At 49.8% G+C, this 23,346-nt stretch overlaps 1 long non-coding RNA gene across 3 annotated transcripts; it reads right to left on the minus strand.

Annotated features, from left to right (window-relative positions):
• Positions 1 to 1,054: 1,054 nt before the first annotated feature.
• LOC138119966 (uncharacterized) lies at positions 1,055 to 23,115 on the minus strand. Of its 3 annotated transcripts, XR_011155687.1 has the most exons (6): positions 22,818 to 22,953; positions 16,623 to 16,681; positions 15,032 to 15,140; positions 14,716 to 14,938; positions 11,786 to 12,020; positions 1,055 to 1,992 (listed from the first exon to the last, which is right to left on the minus strand). It is a non-coding gene; the product is annotated as an uncharacterized lncRNA (long non-coding RNA). The 3 variants fall into 3 exon arrangements; XR_011155688.1 differs by lacking the exons at positions 1,055 to 1,992; positions 22,818 to 22,953 and adding an exon at positions 23,027 to 23,115 and having other exon boundaries at positions 10,722 to 12,020; XR_011155685.1 differs by lacking the exon at positions 1,055 to 1,992 and having other exon boundaries at positions 10,722 to 12,020.
• Between the last annotated feature and the right edge of the window lie 231 nt (positions 23,116 to 23,346).

Genomic DNA, 23,346 nt, shown 5'->3' on the forward strand with positions numbered 1-23,346 from the left:
CTAGTTCAGTCCAAAGCACCTCTGGGTTTGGTCATCAGTGCTGCAGGCTTCTCCAAGGTCTTGTCAGGGTTTCTTGGTGTTTTATGTGAGCTTAGAGGGACATTTGCAAAACTCTGCTGCCAAAATCAGGGCCTCAAGGCTACCGTAGCATCCCTTCTTGCCACATAAAGGAGGTAACTTCAATATTTTTAATTTACCAATCTTTTTGGTGTTGCACAATCTTGTTGGGAGATTTGGTGCCCTTCCAGCACCCCTGCTTTCATTTTGTTGCCCCAACTCTGCAGGCTCCACATTGCCCTTACTCCACAGACTCCTTACAAGATTTGCAAGAAGTTCTGCTTCAAAACATAAAAAAACTCCAACAAAAAAGCGCTGCTCAAATTACTCCTGTGCAATCTTAACCAGTCTCTTAGCTCCTGAGGGGTTTGTTTTGCCCTCCACTTGCCCAGACAAACTTTGGAGGTCAACACTGTTCACATTACAGAAACCCATCAACAGACAGAAAGGTATAGCACAAACAGGTTATGTTATCAGATTTGTTCTGCATAAGGCAACAATGACATCAGGAATGTGACATCATCTGTGACATCTGGAAGGCATCAGGGTGTCTGCAGTGCAGAGGGAAGTATCTTGGCAGCACTGCAGGGGAATTAACAGTGATTGCAGTGTGATCAGAACAGGCGACGGTGTGCCGGCTCCTAGAGGCATTGTGTGAGGCACTGGAGGTTGACCAGTCTGTGTCACACAGGCTCCTAAATACCATCCCTTGTGCTAAACTGTCAAAAAAGTATTATGCAGCTAGGAAAGCTCAGAGGAGGCTTGACTTAGCAAAAACTGAAAGAGTTTGAGATGTCTTTCCTGGCCAAGCATCAGCTAAAAAAAAAAATCCTCTTCTACCAGTATCCTAGGAGGTATAATGACCACAGTGGGAGAGTAATTGCATCCAGGAACCAAAAGGAGAATTGATAAGTGGAGCAAGATGAAATTGAGTTAAAAAAAAAAAAAAGGAGAAAAAAAATGGGTAAAGCTTTTCCTAACATGAGACTCTGTTGAGCCAGAGAAGAAGGAAGCTCCCCTGGCTGAGCCATTTAAGAATAGACTAGAGAATATGGCCTACATTGCTCTCTAGAGCAGAGCAGAGAGTACACACCAAGACACAGGTCTTTTTCTTTAGTCACAAGCCCATGGGGATGGCAGCCTTTTACCTTGCTTTTCACAGCCACCAAAGAGCCAACACTGATTTCCGTGTCTACCTAGCTCAAATCTGGCAGGACATGTGCAAATTTTAGGGAAAGTAGCCAAATCTTACAGCACAGCCCTGCCAATTGCTCCCCAGAGCAATCATCTCTTGCTCTCCAAGGCACAGGCTGCAGTGGGGAGCTGAGAGCAGCATGGCCACGGCCTCATGGCTGGCTGGCTGCACGAGCACGTCTCATTAACAGGGATTCATCAGCACCGTTGTTAATAATGCAGGAGCTGTCTGTCTCTGGGGGAGTTCCTCAGCAAAAACCGTACTGCTTCTGTATTTCAGACACAGCCTCTGCTGGTGTGATGGGCTGCCACGCTGACAAAGCATTTTGGTTATTTGTTATTCTCAGGAGGCATCTCGGTGCTGAGCAGCGGCCGAGCCAAGTGGTGCATCCAGAGCCGAGGAGAGCACAGCCATTCCTGTGCCTGTCTGGGACCCTGCCTTGTCTCAGCATCAGCAGGGACCAGTATGATTGCTGATGAGAGTGCTCTGGTCCTGAGGTAGTCTTTGGAGAAGGCAGGAGTAGGAGGTCAGCCTGTCCTGGCATCATCCTCTGTCCAGTCACTCCACTGTAGGGAGAGGGGATTAGCACACAGTGGTCCTGCTATCTCCAATCTCCTGCCCTTTTAGGATGAACTCCCTGAAGGCTTCATCGTGGCCTTCACATCTCTGCCAGCACAGGAGTAACTGCAGCTGGGGCCAGACTCACATGAAATCACTTCATCCTTCCAGTATTGCAGCCCCTATAATGGATGGAGCAGATGTTGTAATTCCCCGTTAAAGTCACTTGCAAGCATTATTTTGTCAATGCTCACCCATGTGTGGCAGCACGTGGGATAAGGGATAACTTCATGATGCATCACAAGGATGCAGTACCATGCTCTCTAGGGACAGACTGCCCACTGCCAGCCTGTGAGCTCTGGAGTCTCCTGATGGAAGAGGTGCCCTTTAACATTCACCCTGAGAAAAAGCCTAATAAGAAGACACTTCAATTGAGTGATCTTGCAAAACAGCCTTTAACATCCCCCCCCCCCCCAACCTAAGAGAAACTGCCCCCCAAACTGGCCTTTGGCAGCTGCAGGCTGTTCTCCAGCCAGGCATCTTTGGGCATGCATAGAAGCAGCAAACTCAAAGAAGTAACAGCCAGGGCCTGTACAGAGGCGTTCTCCAGGAAAGCATGAACCTCCAGCCAGGACAGCATGCCCATTAAAAGCAAATGATTGAGGTGAGATCAAATCCACCACCATCCCGTGGGAGGAGCGAGCAGCTCCAGGCCTCTCGCATCCAGGCCTGGAAGGTGGAAACAGCTACACTTCCCTGCTCATCTGCATGGACATCGCACGCTGGGGTGGGTCTGGGGGAGGACAGCTTTCCTGTCCAAGGTAGGCAGGTGCTCCACCTGAATTACCAGGGGCACCCAGCACAGCATCCAACTCACATGCAGGAGGTAAGTTTCTCTGCTCAAACTCTGGCACCAGCACAAAGGTGACATCTCCATGCCCTGAGCCATGACACAGAGCGATGATGGCTGCATGGATCAGCCTGCTGTCTGGGACTTTGTCATACCTTCCACCCTGCCACAGACAGATCCTTGCTGGTGGCACCAGTGGGGCAAAGCCAAGAAACATATCCAGCTTCAGGGTCAGCTTGGCCTCTTTGTGTAGTACAAGTTCTTGGGACCACCCTCATTTCAAAGCACGTTTTACAGGTCATGCATAGAAAGATGAGACCTCCCTTTCCAATACACAGTGCACATAGATGGACAGCCCTAGTGGGAAGTGGTGTGATCCCCTGCCTCAAGAGTAAAGGCTGGGCCATTCTGGTCACACACAGATGAGCATCTCTCTCCTTTTTGCAGTTAGACCAGCAAAAGGAGGGGGAAGCATTGCTCACAGCTGTCTCTGAAAGCTCTGGGGAAACTAACAATGTGATTGGGAAGCCCTGCAAAAATTCAAAATATTGTGATGACTTCAGTGGGGAAGGAAAAAAGCCCTTACCTCTAAGTCTGGTAAACGCCCAGCCAGCTGCTGAGAGGGACAATGGCCCTGAGGCACATCTTGGAGGACACAGGGAGGATGTCAGAACAACTGTGGGGCTAAGCTGACCCAGCTGCATGGGAGGAGAATCATCAGCTGATTGAATATTTCTGTAAGGAGCCAAGAGCAATGTGGATGGCAGCTTTGTGCACCATTTGTCTGAGGAGCTGGGAAGTTCACCCTCTTCTATCCCAGGGCCCCACCACTGGTTGGGGCAGGGAACAGTCTTGTTGGCATTGTTGGTGCCTGAAAACCCTCTGCTCTCCTCTCCACTCTAGCAGTGCTGCTAAGTAAACCGTATCTAAACATAGAAAACTGGCTAGCTTGGGTTTGGGAAAGCACCCAAGAACTCGGATCGTTTCCATTCCCTCATCACACCCACAGAAAACTCACAAGCTCTCCATCCCAGTGCACCAGGCACTTTACATGCCAGGCTTTGAGAAATTGCCATGCGTTCTCATTTTGGCTAGGTGATAGCACAACAGTGCTAGCCTTTCACCAATGGAAAAAGAGTAATACAAGGAAACCACAAAAAAGAGTGATGTGAAAAAAAAATCAGAATCTTCCTAAAAAGGTTCAAACATAGGCACCAGTCTGAGCAGATCTTATTTTCTAACCTCTACCCACTAATGTAGCAACTTGGGACTCCTTGAACTCTTTATCTGTGCCTGGCAACCCACAAGAGTCGTGCCTTGTTCCCACAGGGACTTTCCAGTTCAGTGCTTGGAAGAGCATCCATTAAAACCCTCAATTTCTGTGGAACCTTTGAATTTGCACGCTCCCAGATGTCGGGGTCTCCTCCCCCCGCCGTGCAGCCCTGGGGAGGGGCGCTGAGGGGAGCCGCGGGGTTTCCCCAGCCCCTGCTCAGCCTCGCTCCCAGTGGCTGTTCTGTGCTCCCTGCGCGGGAAGGACCCTCGGGCCCGCGATGGCCTCAGTTCCTCGGCAGAGCTCCGGCCATGCGGCTGGAGAAATAAACATCTCGGAAACACCTACTAAGAATCCGTCCATATATGTTTCCTTTCCACGGGACTCCTGGTTTGGTGCATTGTGTTACAGAATCCCCGCTGTAGCACCCAGACGCTGACTGAGGCTCCCTGGGAATGCTTGTGGGTCAGTGGCAGCAGAAGGACTCAGCTGCTCCCATTTCCCAGGCGGAGGTGGTGCAGGAAGACAATGAACAATTGTTCTTTCCCCATCAAAGCTGTGAAAGCCAGGGCTTCATAAAGTAACAGTGAAAGCAGTAAAAGATCTTCCTAGGCACTTAGGAGAACACTTGCCAGGTGCCCACCGTTGATTCAAGCTCTGGAAAGACCCATTTTCTCTAGTAGTTTCCTGAAACAGGAAGAGGGAGAGCAAGGCTCATCCTGCCAGAGGTTAAAGTTGGGAGAAAGGAGGCAGAGAACAAGCCCTCGCTATCAGCCCTGCTGCTGGGACTGTACGTGCCTGCTTTCAGAGGCCAGATGCTGCCAGGCAAATGAAGATCTCCTTATGTTTGTTTTAAAGCTGGAAGAATCTCTTGAGATAAACATTCTAAATTAAAGATAAAAGTGCTGTGGGTTTGCTGGCAGCCTCTGTCCCCCTCCCCAAGGATAAGCTCTTGCGGGAGGCTCACATGCATCTTTCAGCCACGTGCCCTGACCAAGGGTTGCACACAAGGTTCCCTCTCTTCCGGGGGCCTGGGAGGTAACAAAATCCCTCTGCCCCGCTGCCTCGGCTCCCTCTGATGGCAGGTTCACCCAGAGCAGCACAGTGTCCCAGTTTTCATTTTCAGGATCTCTTGGGAGGATGTTAAATCCCAGATAGTCCTGGCTGTATTTAAAATGATTGTAATTCACATGGATTGGGTTGTGGTTATAAGCTGAATTACATTCTGATTTAGCAGCAGGGATTAGGGCTCTGCATTTTAACTTATTAACCCAATCCAAGTTAGGAGATTCCCTCTTGCCGCCCTGCTAAGCTCCTGCACGAGGAAAGGCGAGGCTACAGAGGGGATGGAGCAGGGTGGGAGGGCTGTGCCCAGGCTGTGTCACAGCTCCTGGGGCAGGGGAAAAGAAAGAACCAAAAAAAAGAAGCTACAGCAGTTGTTTAGTATTCCCTACACATGGGGAATTCACTCTGCGTTAAACCTGGTGGAAAGGGGGTACGTGAGCGGTGAATTCCCCATCCCCAGCCGGCCACCAGCAGGCATCTGCTGCTTGCCATTGCTGCTCCAGCCTGGGCCAGCTGTGCTCCAGTTGTCTCCCTCCCCTGACCTCTTGCTGGAGACACCTACAAGAGTTAACTCCTCTCTCTGGGCCGTACCAGCGGTGGGACAACTGGAGGAGATTTGCTGCTCTGGGTGAAATGAGCTGCAGGAGCAACCTGCACACAAATGCTTCCCATCACCGTGGCTCCTGAGCAGGAAACCCTGCACCTCCAGACCCACGGTTCACCCACTTGGCTTCTCTCTCATGCCATCAGACAGACAATTGAAAACAGCCCAGGCACACTCTAGAAAACTTCACTCCATTTAATATTTAATGAAAACCCAGTGTAACTGTCATGTCCTTTTCTGTTTTCTCTCACTAACACTGCTGGCTGCACAGGTATCTGTGTGTAAACAGAGCCTGTCTCCTTTCCACTCCATTGCATCTCTCCAGCTCGGGGCACAGCTTGTGATACCCGTACTCACCTTCAGAGGAACTCCTGGAGCAGCCCTGCCATACACACAGAGCACAACTCACTGCACGGTCACCTCACCAGTTCAGGCATCTGAGGGCATCCCAGTGCAGCCCAGAGAGACCAAGAGATGGTAGGCTCTGGAAATCCCACCCACTGCCAGGGAATTGCAGGATTGCAGTGATGATGTGGCATCCCACTTACCTCTATGCCACGAGCCTGATGCTGCACCCCCTGAGTGCTTTCATCTCTAGGTCCTGCAATTATTGGCAAGGAGGGAGGGAAAGCATTGCACTTTCATTCCCTGCCTGTGCTGAACCACTGGGTTGTAACACATCCTAGTTGTTCCCAAGAGTGAGTTGCAGCCAGAGCTGAGTAGATGATAACAGAAGAAAAAAGTGGGATGTATTTTTATGAAAGAGTTTTTCATCATGCAGCAAATAGCAGGGGGAGATCACATCCAGAGGATGGTGGTCAATGACCCAGAGTCCAGATGGACATCAGTGACCTGTGGTGTCCCTAAGGGGTCCATACTGGGACAGGTACTGTTTAATATCTTCATCAATGACATAGGCAAAGTGATTAAGTGCACCCTCAGCAAGTTCGCAAGTGACACCAAGCTGACCTGAAGATGTGTATCAAAGATGCCATCCAGAGAGACCTGGACAAGCTTGAGAAGTGGCCCCATGGGAATCTCATGATCTTCAATGAGGCCAAGTGCTGGTGCTGTACCTGGGTTGGGCTGACTCCCGGTATCAGCACAGGTTGGGGCATGAAGGAGTCGACAACAGCCCTACTGAGGATGACTTGGGGGTGCTGGTAGCTGAGAGGCTGGACATGAGCCAGCCACATGCTCTGGCAGCCCAGAAAGCCAAACACATCCTGGGCTGCATGCAGAGCAGCATGGGCAGGGGGTTGAGGGAGGGGATTCTGCCCCTTTGCTCTCATGAGATTCCACCTGAAGTCCTGCATGCAGCTCTGGGGTCCCCAACACAAGATGGGCAGAGACCTGTTGGAGTGAGTCCAGAGGAGGTCACAAAGATGATCAGAGTGCTGGAGCACCTCTCCTGGAGAACCTGGGTGATTCAGCTTGGAGAAGAGAAGGCTCTGGAGAGACCTTATTGCAGCCTGTCAATACTTAAAGGGGACCTCCAGGAAAGATGGGGACAAACTTTAGCAGGGCCTGTAGTGATAGGACAAGGGGTTTTAAACTGAAGGGGTGTCAGTTTAGGTTGGACAAAAGGAAGAAGGCTTTTACAAGAGGGTAGTGAAACACAGGAACAGGTTGCCCGAAGAGCTAGATGCCTTATCCCTGGAAACATCCATGGTCATGTCAGACAGGGCTCTGAGAAACCTGATCAAGTTGAAGCTGTCCCTACTGATGGCAGGGGGGTTGGAGTAGATGACTTTTAAAGGTCCTTTCCGACCCAGACTACTCTATGATTCTAGTAACACAAAAGCTTGATGTTTGTCACAATTTTCAATTTTGTTTAAAATAATTTTCCTTTCAAAAAACCCACCAACACCCAAACCCCAGCATGTACAGAGAATGTTAAAAAGGCAGTTTCCTTCCATCCTTGCAGCTGCTGCACAGAGACATCTCTGAACGATTGCTCTGAGACAAGGGGAGACCTTTGGAGCAGGGCTTACCCTGTAATTTGGAAGCTGGCACCAGGCTGAGGCCCAAGAGCACAATTGCTGTTCTTCATATGAATGCAAAGCTGAGTTACTGGGCTCTGTGAGGAGCAGGGGGCTCTGTGGGGAACTGAGGGCACACCCAGGAAGGCAGGAGAGGATGTGTTTTCCACTGCACTAAGGTTTTCTCTGCCCAGCATACAGCAGTGAACTCAGTCCAGGACAGGGAATACACTTAATTGCTCACCAACAAAACCTGCTTTTGTCCACTCCCCACGCACAAGGGCAGGGCTGCAGAAACCCTAAGGCTCAGTCTAGAAATCCTAAATCTGTTTTTTGCTCCTTGAACTCAGTGCTTTGGGGGTAACTCCTGGCATTAGGGAAGAAAGAGAAGACCTCATTTCACACCACCCTTCCCTTTTTCCCTGGCCCCAGAAGAACTGAATGCATGAATCCTAGTGTGGGATGCTCCTGCCAGCATCCCCCTCTGCAGGGCAGGCAGGAGCTGTGGGAAGGAGCCTCTGCCACACAGTGTATAACCCTCTCAGGGGAAGCAGACCTGACAATCACAACTGCCAGGGAAAAGCAGAAGGGAAATCCACACCGGGGAAGTGCTTTAAAAGGACAGGGCTACACCCTTTGGCCCCCACCCTCTTGAACGCAGTGGCAGAACATCCCCATCACAAAACATTAAAAAATGCCAGGAAACCATGCTCAACCCAAGCCCTAACAGGTAGGGGTGACCACAGACCAGGAGAGGGGCTCTTCCCTACAGAGGCAGCTGCCACTGATGGGATGCCAAGGCATGCTGCTGGATCTGCCGGCTGGCAAGCGCTCCCTGCTGAGGTCTAGCACGCCTCAACAACAGCAAATTTACTTAAAGAAGAAGAAAATGGCTTAACTAATCTTTGGTCACCCAGCTTTACTTCTGCCGCTGACACAGCAGGAGGTACTCGCAAGCCCAATGGCTTTATTTATTTAAGTGTATTGATTTTAGGCTAGATTGGAAGAAAACAGGCGGATAAAGGGCAGGAAATTCCTCAGCTGTGAGAACCACACAGAGTACTAGAAATCAGATTTAAACTAGCAGATGAAAATACATTTGCCAGAACAAGGTAATGAATCATTCTGCCAGGAGCACAGAGATCTGGCCAGAAGCCAAACCCTGCCCACTTAAAAGCAGCAATTTGGGGTATTAAGCGATGACTACATTCCTGTCGCTGACCATCATTTAATATAGCAGCAGTGCTCAGTGGCTCCCACCCAGAACTCAAAGCCTGCTGCACAAAACCAGAGCAAAACCCTCAGACCTTCCCCCAAGACCTTATTTAAAATCAATGGCCCCAGAGTCAATCAGATGCAATGAGGGAGGGCTGAGCAAGAAGAATGGAGGAGGACGAACCACACCAGAAGATGTGCACTCAGCTATCAGGGCTGCTGTGCACGAGCCGCACGTGACGGCAGAAAACCACAAAATGCACAGAGACGTGCAGGAAAATGACAAGGGGAGGATTATCGGAGGGCAGTATTTTGTTCTTGTGTCAGCTCTGATTATCTCATTAACTTCTCGATAGCCCAGTATCTGGGACTCTACAAGAGAGGTCACCGGCTCTGTTGCCACAAATCTTGCTGTAGCTGCTGGTGCAGTGTGACACTGGCCTGAGGAGATGGGCAGGCAAAGCCAGGCACCTGAAGGGAATCCTAAAGTTAAATCCCAGGGTTAGTCTCTGAAAACAGTTCCTACCTTCTCCACCAGCAAGAAGACCTTGAGCAGTCCAAAATGAGAACCCAGGCTCCAGGTGCAAACCCTTTCCTTCTACAGAAACCTCCCAAGAGGCTCTGAAGGTGCGCTGATGTACCCACCCTGTGAACACAAAGGTGCTGTAGAAGCTCACCCCATGGTGGAGAGTCTGTCCCCAAAAGCTGAGGGCCTCAAGTTTCCTGTTTGCAGGGATGACAAGAGGCTCACCAAAGCCAGGAGAGGGGCAGCATTCAGCAGGAAAAGGGAGCAGAAGGAGCATCGAGACAGGCACCAACGAGGGGAATGTTTGAAAGCAGGTAGCTTGGGTAGTGTTGCAACAGAACAGAGCGTTTTCTCAGCTGTACAGGGAAATTTCTCTGTTTTAAGGTAAAGCTTTGCATGGCTGTGGACTGTTCATGCACACACTCAGGGCTGTATGTGAGCAGCTAGCAAGCCACCAGAGCCTGCAATTCTGCACGCTCAGAGGGCACCGAGGCAGGCAGGGAGAGCCTCCCCCACCCAACACCCTGGGCCCTCTGCTGTGAAATGCCCTGAAGGCAGGTGACTCCCAGCTACAGAGGGAGATTCACTTCTGTCTCCCAAGGGCAGAAGGGATTCTCCCCAGCAAGGTCAGTCAGGTTATTAGCCCAGCTCACCGATATTCCCACAAACACTCATTACTCACCGCTCTGCATGCACTGCAAAGGGCAAAGTTTGTCCCTTTGTAGAAAACAGAGATAGGCACATCCGATCTGATTTTTGCAATCTGGAGCCCCAGTGACCAATCTAAGCCCGAGGCAAACACACAGCAGGAAGCAGCTCTGGGAAAACCATATAATGTCTGTGGAGCCAGAATTCAAGCAGAGATATGCAAAACCACGGCACCTTTCAAGCGCCTATTCGTTACATATTTGATAATCGATGTGCTGAATTGTAAAGGTGTTTTCTTAAGCAAATTGTTGATTTGCCTCCCTGGTAAGCCACAGGTGAAAGACACCCAGTCTGCAGTTTGCAAGAGCCTCCACTTACCCCAGAGCTGCAGGACTGGGTGTTTTCACAGGAGCTCCAGCTTCCCCTCGCACCTGAGCATGGCTGGGGAGGAAAGCTCAGTTCTCAGAGCCAGGGGGAGCTGCCTTATCACTTGGCAGGGGTTTGCACAAACCTTATTCTCAGTCAACACAGGTTTTCAGGCTCTCAAGCTTTGTTTTGAACTCTGTATTCAGGACAGGTCCTAAACTTCAGAGCAGCTGCAATCTAAAGGGGCAGATTGATCTGCTCTTGCATCACAGTTGCACTCAAGCAGTAGTTTCTCATAAGGAAAGGCACTCTGATGCAGTTCATCCAGCACGTTGGGAACTTGGTTAAAATGCTAATCTGCAGGCAGGGTTAAGGTTGAGCTGTATTTTAATCTGCCATTTTTCAGATGTCACCAGATGTGATAAAAATCCCCCAAACTGTGGATCTAACCTGTCAAACCCACGGCTTGCCCACAAAGAAGTCAGTGGGAATTGTACATGCTCAGCACTTCTGGAGAAAGACAGATAGGCCACGCAAGTCCCTGAGCAGGCAGCAGGTCAGCCTGTGTTGAAATGGACAGCTGTTTTCCTTACACAGAGGGACCACCCCATTGCAAATGGTGCCCCTGAAATGTATGCCCTGGTGGCGTGGGGAGGATTTTTATCCTGCCAGCACCACTTGGATTGGGGCCCAGGTTGTGCACCTTAACAAATCCTCAAAATTAACCATGAGCAAATTTCACTTTGTTACAAAGCCTAATGCTGGCAGAGTTTTGCTTCATTTTGAATGCTGCTGATTTCACTCTTCAAGGCCTGACCAATTGGGAGAAATTGGCAAAGGGCTCCATTTAGCACTGCACACAGAACTGTGCTCAGCGAGGATGTGACGCAATGACCACGAATGGAGAAAAGCACTTTTTAATTATTTAAATGCACCCTCTCACCCAGTACCTTTGCCTAAGAGGACATAAGGGTCTTATTTGCAACAAAAGTGCTGTGAAAAGGGCCACCAGAGATGAGTACCATGCCCAGCACTCAAAGCCTGGAGGAGAAAGTCCTTTCAGGATGCTGCTAAACAGCACATTACTGGAGCATTTCACTGGTGTACCTCCTGCTCTGCATCTCACAGCTGGGTTTTTTTAGAGGTGCTGGATAACCAGAGCACCCCAAACTCCTCTGCCTCTGAGTGGTATTCCCAGATTTCTGCAAATCTGGCCTCTTTTCCTAAGTACTTTTCATATTTCTGGGCATTTCTGGACTCTTGGGAGGCTCTGAAGTGCTGCTGTGAGAAAGCTCCTTTAACAAAAAGCATGGCACACAACTGAGAGCCTGCATGGCTTCCAGAGGTGTAGGAAAGGCACTTCCAAAGTGTCCAACACCAGCAGCGTCTCAAAACCAAGCAACATCTGAAAAATACAGGAAAATCACAAGTTCTTGCCAATTTACTTACCAGTGCTGCTGAGCTGCCCTGGAACAGCCTCTTCAGACACCTTGCAAGGGCTCCTGAGAAGAACCCTCCTCGCTGCTGATGTACACAGCTGGCTGTTCCCACACCAGCAGGCAGCAGTTCTGCCACAGGTTCTCAGGTCAATGTGGGCTCTGCTGTCCTGCCCCAGAGTGTTCCTGCTGGCTGGGGAGGCTCGAGCATCTCCAGAGGTGGGAGGATTGGGAACAAGTACAGCAGCCTGCATGAAAAAAGATAGTGGGACTGAATCCAAAACTTGAGGAGGGTGGTCTGTACCCGCCTTTGCTTTAAGCAGCCTGGAAGTGAGCAAAGAATGGGGTTTTGCTAAATGCTGAGGTGGCTGGCAGCAGAGAAACAAATTCTGGCAGGGGAGAATTTATCCTCTAAGCTTGTTATCCTGTCAAAAGAAGAAATGAGGTTAGTTGAGGCTCATTTGTTTGCAACGAACTCCTGTCTCTTACTATTTATCACCGCATACGATTACCAGCTGACTTAAACCAAGTGCATTGGAGTTACAACGGCAGTGCAGAGAGGGGACAGAGCATCACCTGTCCCCTGCCCCCCTCTGCACCTCCAGAACCCCCAGAACATGGTCTCTCCCGTCTCCACCAAGGGCCATGGAAGCACATGGCATCACTGGTCTTTTCAGAGGGGAAATGTTTGGTTGGGCCCATCAGTATCAGGTTTAGCTCTGGCATGAGTGAACACCTCCTGCAAGACTGAGTCCTCTTCAGCATCCTCTCTGCTTCTGCAGAACCTGCATTTCTAGCCTGTGCACACCAGAAGGAGCAGGGGATTAGATGAATAATTACACCTTCAACTGCCTTTGGAGAATGAGGTTATTGAGGACCACAGGTCACACATCCCATTTTCCTTGGGGGCTGCCCAGGGCTGAGCATCAGGTACACTCCCTGACCGAGGAGAGGCCCACACTAATGCTGTGTGGAAGAAGGATGCAGCAAAACTCCTGCTCCAAAGGATGTGGGGGCACACAGTGAGACAGCAATAAGCTCGGAGAGACTGGAACAAAATTCCCAAGAGTTTCACGGTGGTAAGCGAGGGCAGAGGATGGGAATATATTTAACAACTGGCTCAGCTAGTTTTGTGGGCCTTCCCTGATGAGATGACACAATTATTTGACACATATCACACCTACCACTTGACTCCAAGGCTGGCTCCAAGTCAGCTTTAGGGAGGACTGTTGTAAGGCATTTGACATTCGACTGTACAACACTGATTAAAAAATCAGCAGTATATAATATCAATAAACCACACGTTAACTACATTAAGAGCTGGCTGACAGATCTCAACAAGTAATTGTCAGTGGTGAATCATCTACAGATGGGAGTGTTTCAAGCAGGGAGCTTGTTTCTTTGGGGAGCTGCTTGAGGCCTGACACTTTCCAGCATTTTCATCGCTGGGAAGCAGATGCAAATCTCAGTGCTGTTACAGTGCATAAATGACAAAGAGATTCAAAGTGATGAATAATGAGGAGCACAGGGCAGCCATGCAAAGCAGTTCTCTACAGTTCAGTGAGCAAAGCCCGCTTAAACGGCATTTTACTACAAAAAGTTGTTCCTGGAATAAGAAATTCCAAGCGGGCTCCCAGGGTGCTATGACTGGAAAGCAGAGGCTCTGGAAGGGGTTTTGGAGCTCATGACAGAACATGAACTAACAGCATAAAGCTGTGGCAAGACGTAATGGGCATTCCACTGGGAATAATGAGGAAGCAAGTCGTACACACCTGTGATCCATGCTGGTAACATGAATCCCAGCTCACTGCCTCCAGTGTGGTAACGACATTCTGAAGGTGTTGCTGGAAGAAGAGGATGTAGAAAGGAGCCAAATGATCTCAGTGCTCCAGGGGGAAAACCCCCCAAAACTTCCCAGCGGGCACATAAAGGACTCAAATTATTTTGTTTGCCAAAAGGAAAATTGAGAGTTGAACTTAAAGGAAAGAGACAGCAGGTCAAGTTCTTAGTGAGGAGGAGGATCAGGAATGAAAGAGGAAAAGGTACAAAGGTTGATAGGGAGGAGGACTTGGATATGGACACTTCAAACAAAAGATTGATGTGTTTTAACGGAGTGAAGGAGGCCGTGAGACAAACTCCAAAACCAAGCTCAGAGGGAGACACCAGAGTAAAGCAAAGGGCTGGTAGCAGGGGTTTCTCAAGGATCTAGAAAGCAGGGGAGGAAGAAGAAATGTGGGACTAGAAGACTGAAGAACAACATGTGATGGATACACACATGTGAGCACACAGGCAGGACATAAGCCTTGCATACCTCCTGAGGAGGGAAGGGCTACATGGAAGGCAAAGGTAAATAAAATTCAGAGGCAAGGTGGGTTTTATAACGGGTAAGTTATGTTCTTACACAGATGGCACTACTCTGGTGAAATACCTCCCTAGACAAAGGCATGGCAGCAGCTCTCATCTGTCTGGACTCCACAGAAAATGCCTGCTAGTGGAAAATTAACAGTTAAGCCAGCAAAACTGAGGATTAGTGCAAGCACTGGAAGATGAGTAGCAACCTGACTAGAAAGGAGCTGGTAGCAGGCAGCATTGAAAGGAAGTTGGGATGAAACTCCTTTCAGTCTGCTGGTTTTCTTGTTTCCTGGTTTTTTAAACAAACTCAGTGCAGAAAAAACAGATGAATACTAATGCAATATTTTGGTGACAAAGGGGAAATCATTGCCCATAGGGTGGAATGCTGAAATACACAGGAAGAAATAGATCACTGCGAGGAGCCAGGCAACTAAAAACAAATAAGAGGCAACAGCCCAGAAGCTAAGGTCTGACAGCCAGGAACAAATAGCTTGAATTCCTCTCACTCACTACAAGAAAAACAGCTGAAACTGGAGATAGAAAAAAAGAGACTCAGGTTCTTTAGCATGCTTTTCCCTGCTGGTTTCCTACCTGACTTCGTGCTGGGCTGGATGGGGCTGCCTGACAAGGACAGGTATGATCTTGCATGGGTTTAGTCTTGCTCCTCAGAGTGAGGCTGTGTCCCTTGCCATCTATGTGCTGCCCAGCAGTCTCCCCAGTGACAGCTCTCTTCCCAGGCTCTTCTCCTGAGGTCATGCTTACAGCACCAGGGTTCATGTCACATGTTAAAAGGAGTTGATTTTTCACTGCAGCCCTGTGGAGCAGAGGGAAAGAGGAGTGAGACCAAGACACAGAGATACCCATTAGTCCTGGTAGTACAAAATGCAGAGGTAGTGAGTTTTGTTACCTTGATCTTCTCACATAGCTCTGTACCCCTCCAAAAGAGACCCCAGTATCCAGAACATGAGGAACAGCATGTGGAGCAGAGGTGGCCAGCTGAGCATCACTTCATGAATCTGTGTGGGAAGTAAGCAGAGTGCAGACTGCAGGTGTCCACTGAGGCCAGAGGCATTGCATTTCTCCAGCATAGCAAGACTTTTTATGAACATATTTTTCCTTAGTCTCACTCTAAGAAACAACAGATCCAATTATTGCTGAAGCTTCTGTTTAAAGGAAAAAAGATAAATCAGCCTGGGGCAAAAACTTGGCATTGAAATATTCAGCTGCAACGCTTGGGGTCTGGCAGTACAATAAGCAGCTGAGAGGAAGGCCTCAGTCAGCAGTGTCTGATTGGTGTTAGTGGAGGCACCCCCAGACCTGCCCAGAGGAGCAGCTCAGTGCTACCAGGACTGTGTGGGCACCACAAACCCAGAGGCTCACTGGCTCTTCCGTGTCCCTTGGCTGAAACCAGAGCTCTCAGAGAGTCAGTGTTGCCTTCTGCCAGAATAATGGCACTTCCAGCAACAGGGCTGGGAGGGGGAGAGGTCTGGCATTGATTGGGAGGTAAGAGCTGCTTATTGAATTAAGGCTGTTTCCTGGAGTAGTTCGCTCCAGCGGTCCCTGCCCATGAGCTAGCTCTCCATAATGGACCTGTCCTACAGCAAGGGCCTCCCACCAAGAACCTCTCAGCTCCAGGCACAGCCACCAGGATCTGAATTTCCAGAGTGTGAACTGAGCTAAAATAGGGAAGCCTGCCCAGAACAGACTTTAGAGCAGCACAGCAGAGCACGCTGCCCCAGCATACTGGGGTCAAGGATGCTGTGCACAGCTTTGGCAGCCCGGGAGCACTGCTCTCATCCCTGTCTCCTGGGCATGCAGGAGCTGGGGGAGAGCCAGGAGGTTGCTTGTGCATGCCCAGAGGCAGCCAAGCTCAGCAGTCTCTGCTGCTGGGGGCAGGAATGGCTGAGCCCTTTTGGAAAGATTTCTGAGGCAGGATGCTGCTTTGTTTTTTTCACAATCCACATGCGGTTGTGACTCAGAGTCATGCCTGGTCTCCCTTTCGGCAGGTGCGTGGTCAAAGCTTGGAGATCAAGAGCTTCACTCAGCCACTGCTGTGTTTGGGGGAGTTCTTCCTCTACTCAGCAGAGGTGGGAAAGCCAGGAGGGCAGTACATGCCCAGGAGCTCACCTGGATTGCTGCCTCCTGAGCCAAAGCCTCCAACCACATGTCTACAACACAACTGTCTCTACACATGCTGCATCTGGATGAGGCAGGATGTCAAGGAGGTCAAGTGAGACAACAGGAGAAGCCAGCCCTGGTGCTTCTTTTTTTTCCCCTTTTGGAAGCAGGATCAGGACCTTTCCCTCCAAATCTAGCCTGCACAAGTGTGACAAATCTCCCTCTTTCACCCAAACTTCCAAAAAAAGGAAAAAAATAAAGCAAAAAAAAATAGCCCTCCATACCAACTGTAACACTTTGTTTTGGTAGAAATCAAAATAATTTGCAGCTGAAGTTGCAATTTTCTGTGAATAAACACATTTCACTTCCCTGCATCTTACCAAAGATCTGTTATGATCTATCCAGGCCTTCTGATGTGAGGATTTACAGACGTGTTTCCCTGTTGAAAAGCAAATGAAAGTCATGAGTTCTGGCCACAGAGTTTCACACTCTTATGAGCAGTGTACACCTCAGGTCTCTGGGTTTTGAAAAGCTGAAGGCAAAAGCTCAAAAACTCTGTAAAAGCAAGGCTGTCTAGACTAGGTGAGTAGAAGAAGGAGGCTGGAGCCTTTAGGGAGAGAGAAAGAGAGGAGGGAGAGCTTTCCAGCTCTCCTCACAGATGAAGAGGAGTAGAGCAAAGAATAGAAGCTGTGGGTAGGTGATTAGGATCTGACATCAGCCCATGTCCTCTCCACTTCAGCTGGACAACAAATAAGGTGCACCAGCAAAGCAGGGCTGCCAAAAACATCAGCACAAGGCTTGCTGCCAACAGTGGGACAGGCCAGCTGTGCCAGGTCCTTGCCTCCCTCCTTGGAAGGACACGGGAGAGGACAAAGGCAGCACTGGAGAAAGCGCAGGCAGGAGCAGCTGTTCAACCATGTGCTTTGATATTGTGTCACCAAGGAGCTGTCTGCCTCCAAGCCCTGGGCTTGCTGTCAGGAATGCCCTGGGGAGGAAGGTAGCCAGACCTTGTCCAGACGTCCTGAGGCGCAGGGCAGGTGAGAATGTTGCCAAGTCATGACAGGGTGTTAATTAACAGTAGTAATGAAGGTGGCAGCACTAACACCCACTGCTCAGAGCGGATGGCATCACTCAGCTCGTGGGACAGCTCCCCCAGTCCACCCAGAGTGCTCCCATCTGAGCAGAGGGACAGGTAATGTCCCCTTCGACCATGGTAAAGGAGTGCACGAAAGATCCACAGAGGTCTCACAGCCAGCAGAGCTGCCAATTCTCCACATTTCCTAAGACCTTTCATATGAGCCAAAATTCACCTCTATAATCTGACCCTGAAAACTGTTGTTCCCTCTCTTCCTTCACACTGCTACTCAGCTGCCTGCCCTCCTGGAGGCAAGCAGGTTTCTGTGCCAGAGCTGCCTCCTGCTCCTTCTGGACCTTGCATGATGGAGTGAGAGTTCAGGGCTGGAAAACCTGTGCTCGAACCAACCATTTGTGCTGTACCTCTGTTTCTCCATGCAGGGGTAATATTTACATCCGTTTGTGAAACATGCAGACCTTCTAGAAGAAGTTGTGCTGCACAGGGCTGAGACATTAAAACAAATAGGTAAGGAGAACAGTGAACTAGCCTGGAGAAATGTTGACATTCCCAAGTGCTCATTCAGACAAAGGAACACCTCCTGCCAACGGCTAGCACAGCCCTTCTCCCAGGTGAGGGAAGTGCCAACCAGCCAGGCGGCTACACAGAGCAAAACCGAGGCAGATGCTCCAGCTGTGGGCGCCAGGGACCACCTGCATGTGCCCACTGCAAGTGTGGCTGGCTATTTTGGGGAGATACAACCCTTCCCTTGCAGGGTGACCCTCACTGCAGGCCAGGCAGGCGCTGCAGCAGCAGCCTGTGTGCACAGACATGCACAGCCTGCTCTCCAGCTGTGAGGGATCACCCTGGGCTCCTCGTTACCTCCACAGGTCGGGCTCTCCCAGCATGGATGCTGTCACTATCTGTTTCCCTACCAAGATGGACAGGAGCTGCATGGCTCTGATGTGGCAGCTCTTGGACCTGCTTCCCCACAGAGCTGAGCTGGGAATGAGGTGTAGGGAGTCCCACAATGCCAGGGGCTGATGCTGGTGAAACACATGGTGCTGTGGAAACAGACGCTTTATTAATGAGGGAGTGAGCTGCCCCACGCAAACCTGTCTGCATCACATGGACACCCCTCCCTGCAGAGACAGCTGCCTGTGCATCCCCTTGCCATGTCATTGTCCTCCTCTTCTCTGGGCCCATGGCAGCCCACAAAGAATCTGTCAGACAGCTGGGGCCAGCACCCTCCTCAACTCATTACTAATTTTCCCATCAAAACCAAAGACCAGCGTGGTAACTGAAAAGCCCAAGTTTCCCAGTCCACACTGGTTTTTCCATGCGACCTGCCCTGCTCTTTCTCACAGGGATGGAGGTCCCACATCCAGCCCTTTTTGAACAGCTCATCTCTCATCAGGTGCTTGGTGGTGCAGCCAGCAGCCACCAGGTGCCCCTCTGGCAGTGGGGCAGCTCCCCGTGGCTCTCATCAGGCAGACACTGCTGGAGACGCAGGGACCTGCCGTCCCCAGAGTGGATTAGCCCCGCTAGTCCTTCAGCATGGATGGGCTTCCCTGCTCAGTGCCGGGCCAGCTGTGTGCCCTCCAGATCAGCGAGCAGCAGGTTCCCACTGCTCTTATCCCTGCACGACTCCAACTCTGCACTTCAGCACTAGGACCCTCCACAACCCTCCCTGACAAAGAAACACAGCTCTTGGCAGGCCCTTGTTATTTCAGCTAAGGCTCATCAACCATCCTTCTGTCACTAAATGCCTTATTATGTGCAATTAATGGACTGACTGAGAGCAGCTACAAAGTCCTTCTCCCCGTGAACCCACGGAGGCAGCTGGGTTACTTCTAGTGACTTTCTAACGCTGCCAGCTTCATTACTAAATGCAGCTGTGCAAGGGGAGAGAGGGAGGGAAGATGAAGCAAACGAGAGAGCTCCAATCCAGCAGTCCTGCCTTTCAAACACCCGCAGGCAGCGTGGCAAAGAGCTTCCTGCCATCCCCGGGGCCGGCACGTCCCTTTGAGGGGCACTCAAACGCCGGTCACCATCCACAATTACTCAGAGGGAGTCGCTGGCTCCAGCCCTGCCCCACGCAGATAGGTCTTTACTGCTGTCTTTAACTTTTTTTCATTATTATTAATAATACAACAAGAGGAAAGGGAGATAAGAGCAAACTGACAGTGTAGGCTGAAACAGCTAATTTGACTGTAGCCAAACTGCACTCAGATGTGCAAAGCAAGAGAATAATTTCCACTCTCTGATCTCTCAAAGATCATCCTCTTAGATGTCACGATTACATTGGAAAACAGTCTGATGGTACTTGAAGTCGGTTTCCCTTGACAATTAACCTATATGTGCACACCCTTCAAGGCTTCTTGCTGCAATAACAGATGTGTGTTTTGAACCACTACTACAGTCCCCACATACACGGCTGAAAGCAAAAACCAGGTAGCAGAGGGTTCCAGAGCCAGTCCCAGGCAAAAGGACACTGGTCTCATTGGAGCGTGGCACTGAATTAATCTGCCTTTCTGCCTTTAGTAATGCCTTGTTACCAAAAATAAGAGAGTTACAGCTGGCATTTATGCAATCAATTCTTCCACTGTGCTAAGGCAGTTCCTAAGGACTGGGTGATAAGGAATTTGATGTAGCTTATTTAAGACAACAACAAAAAAAAAGGCAAAAATCAGCATTTCATGAATTTCACATCCCTCTGCCTTATTTGCTCTATGCAGAAACTATGGTGCCCTTTTACCAAAGGATACCCGATTGTTTTAGGGTTTTTTTGAGGATGGGAAGTACAAAAGAAGTAGATACTTAAATTCTGGGGCCAAATTCATCACGGAGTGAAATGGGCCTAAGCGCTTTGAAGCAAAGGGCGAGGCAATTGCTTAGATTAATCCTAATGACCCAAGCCAGAACTCATGGACAAACCCTTGCAGGGTTTTCAGCTCTCGAGCAAATGTAGCCCAAGCAGCTGTTACACTTTGGAAAGCAAAATGAAACCCCCAAGGATTTGCCTTAAAAACAAATTACATCCATCCTAAGAGTAAAACACCCTGCTTTGAATACTAAGAGAGGACTGAGCAGCCTGTCATAGTTACAGCTCTGGGGGACACGAGCAGGCTGAGCTTAGACTAAAGACCTCAAAGTAGGGAAAGCCGCTTCTGAAAACCCTTATTGAAGCCTGACAGGAGTTAGGATGGCAAAGATGGGCTCTTCGAGTAAAAGTTTCTAACAAAATCAAATAATGGAGACTTTCCTTAGAGAGGAAAGACAGTGCATGACAGCAGGAGCCCTGCAGCCATACATCGAATCCAGCAGCAGGTGATGAGAAGCACCAGCTGCACTGCACAAAGCCGGTGAGAAGCTGCAGCCTTCTTGCTCCTTCCCTCACCCTGTGCTCCCAGGAAATCCACTCCTGTTTATGGGAGTGAGGAGAGGAACCACCAATGAACCACAGTCAACCACCTAAGGAAAATGCCTGGTGCAAACAGGAGGTGTCAGTGGTAATTACAACATCAAGGGCCAGGCTTCACTCTCGTGCCCAAGTGCACAGCAGCTCTCCAGCACTGTCAGTCCCACTCCCAGGTTTGCCCACAGTTATTTTGGCATGACGCAGGGCACGAGCTGTCTGCCTGAGAGGTAGTTTTATAACCAGAGCCCTCTTCTCCCTCCTCCACCTGCAGTTTACCTTTCCTCATCAGAGAGGACTTTTCACAGCACCAGCTAACAGAACAGCAGAGGGGCTTTCTGCACATGTAACCCAAAGAAAAAACATGAGATGCTATTTTCCATTTCAGCCACCATGTCTTTTTAATCCCGTGCAAGCTGGGAGCATCTTCAAGGCTTTGTTGTTTCTTTAGCAGAAGGGGAAGAACTAAAGTTTGAATTTGAACACTAAAAACATTTCTTTGAACTGGCGAGATTTACCGATGTGCACATGGCTCCCAATACAGATGCACACTAGGAAAAAAAAAAGTAGAAAGAAAGAAAGAAAGAAAACACAGCTATTCCCCCACTGGTTTCTGTCACCATTTGATTCCACCGCACTGCAGTTTTACCAGGGAAATTATTGGGGGAAAGGGAGTTAGACAACATTTCCCTGACAGCAGCTTGTCAACTGGCTCTTTGAGTGTCAGGAAAAAGAGCTGCATCTCACATCTTTAAAGTGCCATTCTGCCACACCAGAAAGGGAAGGCACACATCAGGCTTCCCTGGGGCCACGTGCCCGTCCCCCCTTCTCCCTCACCAGAGCTACTGCCGGCACATGTGGCACACCCACGGCCTGTGTCCCCCCCAGCCCCTCTGCTGCCCAGCCCCAACCCAGAGCTCACTACCATCTGTGTCCAGGGGTGCTGCACCCTCTTCAGGGGATGGAGGAACAGGCAGAGATGCTTGGGGCTATCATCACTTACAAGGTGGGATGTGGTTCTGCCTTCCTGACTGGCTCGGCCCTGCCAGGCACAGAGGGAAAATCGGAGTAGATTCCCTGACATCCCACCTCCACCTGACAGCACACAGCACCATATATCAGGGGAGAACAGGAACGTTTCTGATGAGAACAGCTCGAGGTTCCCTCACTGCAAGAGGCACTCGGTGCCTGACAGCCTCTGGGACAGCTCAGCACAGCCCTTTTTATGCCAGGTCATAGACAGGAGGCTCCATCCATCTTACCTGGAGCTCCAGCACTGACTCCAGCCTGCAATTCTCCGAGCTGATAGCTCCAGGGAGGCCGAGTTTTTCAAACCCCAGGCTGACACTGTGCAACCTCCCATTGACTCTATGCCACATTATGTGAACAGGGTTGTGGCTGTACCAGCAGACACCGATATTATCGAAGCACAACAAACCCCTCTGCTGCTGAGCCATTACCCCACACGTGCTTTGAGCCCAAGGAGCAAGCCCTCCAGAGAGCTCCATTTCAGAAGGAAATACCTTCTGGAGTGCCAATAACTATATTTTTCAAGCCTCTGCTTTCTAAAGATAAAATACCCCAAGACAAGAGCGGGCATTTCTGGAAGTGCGGGTTTCACACCAGGAGAGGAAAGGATGCAGTTCACAGCTGCGATCAGGTTATCTCCCATGATGTTTCCTTGGCAACCACAAAGCTCAATGTCTGGGTGATATTTGCAAAGTGTAATAGTTTTTGAAAGCCAAAATATACATATTTTGTCAGTTAGTGTTGTGTTTCCCTTGAGACAGGCCAAAGGATCAAACGAAATTCCATGGAGAGCTGATTAGTCTCTGTGTAAATAGGGCAGACAAGCAACTCAACAACACACCCCAGCACCTGGGGGCTGGCAGGCACTGTGTTTCCATACTGCTTTCACACTCAGCCACTGCTTATTGAGGACCTCCAGGTATCATTTAAAAAGTGCAATTAAGGGAAACAAAATACATCCCAGTGCTTGGGAACTACTGGACAAACACCAGGCTAGAAAGCCAGGAAGAGTGCAAGATGCAGTGGGGGAAAAAAGAGGGGAGAGAGAAGACTTGCCTGCAGCAATGGAGAGAGTGAGCAGCAGTTTCTTGGTTAGGACTGCAGGTTTCTTCAACTCCTCCCACCCTGCAGCCAGTCCAACCAGTTAATGTCATGTTTTTACTAAAAGAATTCAGTGCTCACCCCCAAGTGCTCTTGCAGGACCACACCAGAAACCCCAGCAAGGCATTTATATACAACCTTTACCTTGCCCTTCTCTATCTTACCTTGTGACTGGTTACAGCTGCTGTGGGAGGGGGATCAAGGAGGGCACAAGCCAAATCAACTTATGTTCCCACCCCTTCCTTTTGCTGCAAGGGATTCATTAAGTTATAGGAAAGATATTTCTTTTCTTTTTTCTTCCTTCTCTTAGTCTTTCTGCTGGGATCATGTGTAAGTCAGCAGCGCCACGTGGTTTCTACCTTGTTTGTACAGGCACTAAGAGCCACCATGCTTTGGGTCTCCTGCATCAGGGCTAGGTCAGTTTTTCTTCACATGATCATTTCTCTCTGTTTTTATGCCTCATATTCCACTGGAGCTGCTGTCC

The sequence above is a fragment of the Aphelocoma coerulescens genome, chromosome 1, assembly GCF_041296385.1.
Source record: "Aphelocoma coerulescens isolate FSJ_1873_10779 chromosome 1, UR_Acoe_1.0, whole genome shotgun sequence".
In the NCBI taxonomy this organism is placed as follows: Eukaryota; Metazoa; Chordata; class Aves; order Passeriformes; family Corvidae; genus Aphelocoma; species Aphelocoma coerulescens.